A 6,000-nucleotide genomic window follows, 5' to 3' on the forward strand; every position below is an offset into this window, starting at 1 on the left:
GTCCGTTGTGACCCACACACGCTAAGCCACCACCGTGACTGTACGTGACAGCGCAGCAGTGTGCTGTTTGAGTACTGCTAACGCTTGAACTGGAATCATCGGACCAGGTCACCCAGGGGCTGCGTTCACTTACAGACCAGGGAGAGAATGGATCTGCTGTAGCAAGTTCAGCTTTCTGTCATTGCTCAGGGTGGGCTGAAACACTAATGCTGTCTAAAAACTCGGATCTATGCAATCACTTTGCTTGCAGTGGAGCTTAAGAGTGGAAAAGGATTTTTAGGAAGGGAGGCTGACACAAACGGAATATAAGATACCACAAAGAGGGGAAAGGGGTTTTCCCCATGCATTTTGGTTATGGCTAAAACTTTGTTAACCTGATTTCCACATGCATATTCTGAGCAACTGGGAATGTCATGAACAGTGATAATGAAACAGAAGCTTTAGACGTGTCAGTACTCAGAAGTATATGAGAGGGTACAGGGATGATAGATTTCTTCTGCTTATTTGAAGATATTGCAGTCTTGCAAGAAGTTTCAAATATTCCTGCAAAGGATTGTGTTATACATGAGGCTGAGGAGGAAGGCATAACCCCCTCATCCCCATTACTTCATGTAAGATAAGATTTCTTTTTGTTAAAAGCGCTGCAGCCTTCAAACCAAAAAATACCCATATAAAAGTTGATTTTTCGGAGGAAAAAATGGCCAGTGGTGATCACGTTTCCTGTATTACCTTCGAGGGCAGGAAAAAAAAAAAAAGGGATGACATAATATGCAATAAAGGATTATTTGATTAGGTATTACAGAAAGCTTTCCATCTACAAAGGCAGCTCAGTACAGAGACGAGCTTCCTAGTGAGTTGTGGGAATTCTACCGCTGATGGTTTTTGTAAGAGCAGGGTAGAGAAATAGCTAAAAGAAACGCTTTTGATGCTTTTTACCTTAGTATAGCAAGAGTAAGGATAGTTGTTATAAATTTCAAATAACTTCGCATATTGATGTTTCTGATAATAGCAGATGGTAAACTGACTCAAATTACTAATTTTAATAACTTGCATCAGTGTATTAACCAAGCATTCATAAATAATATCTACATAGAAAATGGAGTGTTTCTAACATTTGTATTATGCTACCATGATGTGGTCCTGTCCCGTCCCTTCCCTTCTGTTTTGCTACCCAGCATCATTTCATGATGCACTGAATTGGAAAAGGCATCCTGCTGGAAAAAAGATGTGGAAGGCAAAAAATGTTTCCCTTCTACTGGATGGGCAGCTCCTCAGTCCAGCTCAGTGTTTCCACACAAGCCATGTGCCAGTACTGCTTTTGAAGAAATGTTCCTGGAATTGCACCCTCAGTTTTCCCCGTATAAGAAAGTCTTCAGATATCTGCTACAAAAATATATATTTGTCTGGCATGACAATTCTTACAAAAGGATCTTTATTTGCATTTTTAGCAAAAAATATGCCATATTTTCCTTTCTGAGAGCCAAATTCTTGGTCCCTACCCGGAATCTTATTAAACTGGATTCACTCCCTACTGCTCAGATCTGTGAGAAACCTTTTCAGAGTTGCAATGGATGATTCCAGGAGCAGCTCTGCCTCCTGGATGCTCCCTCCTACTCCTCCCAGGTGTTTTGGCCAGGGTGTCTAGTGCTGCTGTATGAGTCATGCTCTCTCTGGTCAACTATGTCTGAAATCCTTCCAAGTAGGAGATGATGTGGAGTTTGTACTGGCTTTAGCAGGATTTGGATCAGGCCATCTGGGTAAACTTTCTTGATCTGTTTGAACTGATTGACTGTTGTGCTGCTGGTGAAATGGGTGGCCCCTTGTTTGATCTCCTGGCAGCACAGCTCAGTGGCCTCCCTTTATCCCAGCATGGAGTTCATGTGGCTATACAATGAACCACGCTATGGACTAAGCACCCCTTTTTTGTTTTTTATCCCCTAGATTAGTTCCCTGATTTAGATTGTAACTTGGACACACAATTGCAACTGCTGGCCTAAGGAAGAGGATGGGATCATGCAACAAGAAGCAAGGGTAAAGCCAGATGCCCCTTACTGAACAGTGCTGAACATCCTTTGAAAACTTGATTACACAGCTTTTCACTATATATGTCCCCAAACTTGCAGTTCACAGAGTAAAGATTGTAACTATAGAAGCTAAGAGCCTCAGTAACTTTCGCATTATCTTTTTCACCTGGAAGGAATGCTTCTTGGAGTCAGAATTGGACTTTTCAACAAAAGCAAAATAGAGGAATAAAAAAACTTCGACCCTGAAAAACCCCTGTAATCCTTTTGATGACGCTCTTCCCAGGGAAAAAAAAAAAAGTGTCATACGATCTGGCTGGCTCATACTCTTAACCATGCATGCTGTTGGTGATTGTGGGAGAAGGGGAAGAAAACCATGGAAAGAGCTTGGATATATTAGACCTCAGAGTAACGCATCTGACTATCAAGGGCTGAGTGGCCCAGCCCATTATCATTCTGTCTCTCTGCTGCAGATTTTTGCAGCACTTTGTTTGCTTTTTTTTGTTGTTTTTCCTCCAGAAGCCAGTTCAAAAATAGAAAATGTAATAACTGGAATGTTTTTCTTTCTGTGTTGGAAGAGAACATCTGTAAGAATTATAAATGTGCCAGTGAAAAATGATTTCTAGGTATGTGCATGTGTGTGAGAACTTTGCATATTCCAAAGCCAAAATAATCTCTAGCAAATACAAGATAATTGTAGCCATTGCCCAGAGTCTGTTATACAGGGACCACCTATAGTGTTGGTGTTGTTTCATCTTTGTTTAGCCTTCCTAGAGCCATTTTGAGCCACCCGTTCCTGTTTCCACCAAGTTATGTTGCCCAATTTAATCAATATTCCATTTCTGTTAGGATTTTTGTCTCAGCAATTGGCATAATACACTGTTTTACCTTTTCCTCTTTCAGATTTTGTGTATTGGAGTAACATCCAGATTTTATATAATGCAATAACATTTGGTCATAAGGCCAAATTATCAGCTGCTGTCATATTGTTGAGCACAGTGGAATTAAGGAAACCAGCTGAGTCCATGACAAACAGGGAAAGTTTCTACAGAATTGGCATTATTTCTGTTCGATGACACAAAATCAAGCAGAGGTATCTAAATCCAAATGGTTTTTTTTCAGCTCTAAAGAAAAAATTATAGGAGTAACTGCCATTTAACTTGCTTTCTTCTACTGTAACGGCAAACATTTAATTAATATCAGTAATCTGTACCAAATTTCTGTTCTAGTAATGCTGTGGCACGCACTGCAGAGCCTGCAAACTACATATACAGTTCATTTCAGATGGAAGCTCTCTGTGGGTGATTTCACCTTACTCAGTGGAAACAGTGAACTGCGGGATAGAATTTGCAGCTCTTTTATTTGAAATCAAGTCCGAGAGGACTTTACGTCTCAGACATAAACACTATAGTGACGATGCCAAGCATTACTTAAGCGAGACATAAATACTTGCTGAAGAGAAGGTGATTTTCTTACCTGCGGTAGTCCTGAGCTTCAGTGCTCATGCTGTCTGTTGGAAACATCACAGCTTTTGACAGATTCCTTAGTTTTCTGATAGATCTCCTACTACAAGCCCTCCTTCTCCTGTTGTGTTCTTCGGTCTGTCATCCATCACTGATCTCCATCCTGGCCATCGCTTCAGTCACTATCAGATCTTAGCAGCTTTTTTTGTAAAGGAAGGAATAAAAAAATATGTGTGTATTATACCTGTATAAAATAAGCAGATTTAAAAGCATTTTCTTTTGTAGCGCCCATATTTCTCTGTGCTCTCCTTTCTCTATTATACTTAATATAACTATACTTCTAAAATATATTGTGTGCAGTGCACCTTTCTATAAAATCCAAGATACACATTGTCAGCTGTCTGACAGTTACAACAGTCGGTGGAATAGGGAAATTAAAGGTCAATATAAACCTGTCTGGGATAAAAGTGTTAACCAATAACACACAGAGAATGTTCCTGGGCCGGACTAGGGGGATTAAACAACATGAGCTGATTATGCTAATTTTTTTTCATCTCTTGATGTCTTTGGATTGCTTCATTGAAGTTGAAAGAAAAATTCCCAGTGATTTACGTGGAGAGAGATTTCACCCTTCATTTCCCAGAAAGATGTCTGCTTTACATGGTAACTGTACACTAAGTAGCTGCACATGATAAGTATGAAATTGTTCTCCATTCCGCCAAACATTCAGAATACAACAGTAAATGCTGTGTTTCACAGAGCTGGTTTTGCCTCTAACCAACTACTGCTACGAAGTTTAATACCCTAACTGTTGCTTTCTAGCACCAAATACCTGGCAGCTTTTCACTGTTAATGTTAGAGAAGCAGCCAGTTATTCTCCTTGCCTCTGCACAATTTCTCATTCAGGCTGTTTTCACACTCATCTAGTTTTCACATTATTTAGGCAGTTAGCCCTGTGAAACCTCATGTTCTCAATTCTCTGTCCCTGAAAAGTAATATTCCACCAGGTAAGTCCATATAGTTCCCATTCTGGGACACATTATCACCTCTGCTGCTGCGTATGCAGAGAGGTGGTTGGTCACGGCAAGTAACAACTCGCTGTTTCCTAAGTGACCCCCACTTCCATGTGTGTTCAGACATCATTAAAGATCATAAAAAAGTAATGAAATAAGCTGAACTGAAACCAGGAGGAGAAAGAAAACCTCCTTCCTTAGCTATTAGCTGCTTTTTACCATCCTCTTTAATCTTCACTTACGTGAAGCAGGAAGATTAGCTTAAGCAAGCAGTTACATCAAGAGGTAGGAGCCAGAAGATTTTTAGGATTAATTTATCTCATAATGGGCTATGGAAAGTGATTTCTTTCCTCTCCTTGTCATTTTAAGAAGAACACTCCCATAGCTGCGTGCAAGGTGTAACACCTTGGTCCCCTCAAGTAATGAGAATTTTGCAACTGAATTCACCAGGGCAGGATTTTGTGTTAATGTCTTCTTCCATTCCTAGCACTTGCTTTGTCTGCTGGAGCCAGTTCCAGGCTGGCATGTGTTTCCTGGCAAGGCGGTTTTCCTGGGGGAAGGATGTGAGGGTTGCAGCTGCAGCTTTGATACCTCCTGGTGTGGTGTGGTTCCTTGACAGATGCCCTTGATAGAGACAGATGTCTCCAGGCCGGCGCAATGGCTGCACAGAGATCTGAATAGTGCCTCTCACCCATTTTCTTTGTTAACTTACCAGGTGTTGCAGAAACTGTGACGTCTGTGGATTGTTGACATGAGAGAAAACTAAACTTGTACTAAGGCTGTACTTGCTTTTAAAATAAAACAAAGGCAGAGGAACATGCACGGTGGCTCCCAAGCGGCCGGGCTCCGAGGCCTCAAGATGGTGTCTCCAGCCACTGGTGGATGGCTGATGGATGCAGGTACCGGCGCAGCGCTCTGCAGTGGCACGGACTGTTTGGGCTTTGCAGGCTGGGGATAGAAACACATCTGAGGGGTGTGGTGGTAGCTGTGTCCACACTGGCTTGTTACCTGGTTTCGTAAGAGTGGAGTAACCTGTCTGCACTGGACACCTTTAGATATGCCCCACACAAGCTTCTGCATCTTTTTAAGTCCTTGTCCAGCCTCTTCTGTGTCTCGTCTGCTGCAGGCTTGTACTGGGGTCTGAAAGACCTCAGGCTGTAATCCTCCTTGCTCCTGTATCTCCACCACTCACCCAGGACCTGAACAGAATTGTATGGAACAGCCTCAGCCTGAGGTGACTGAATGGAGAAGGCTGGTCTTTCTCCATTGTAACATGAGGCTAACCTTAACTTACTGTGCATAAAATTATTGCGGAGTATCACCTGGCAGCTTCACCTGTGCCACAGATACTGTAATGTAAAATATTCAAGTTCCTCTTTTGCTTTCCCAGAAATAGGTAGAAAACCACTTGAAGTAGAAAGACTAAATTTGTATAAAATACCACATTTTCAGATTGCTTTTAAGCCATTTCAGCTGCTAATACGGTATCACTGACTTGGACAC

The sequence above is a fragment of the Falco punctatus genome, assembly GCF_963210335.1.
Source record: "Falco punctatus genome assembly, chromosome: 3".
Taxonomy (NCBI): domain Eukaryota; kingdom Metazoa; phylum Chordata; class Aves; order Falconiformes; family Falconidae; genus Falco; species Falco punctatus.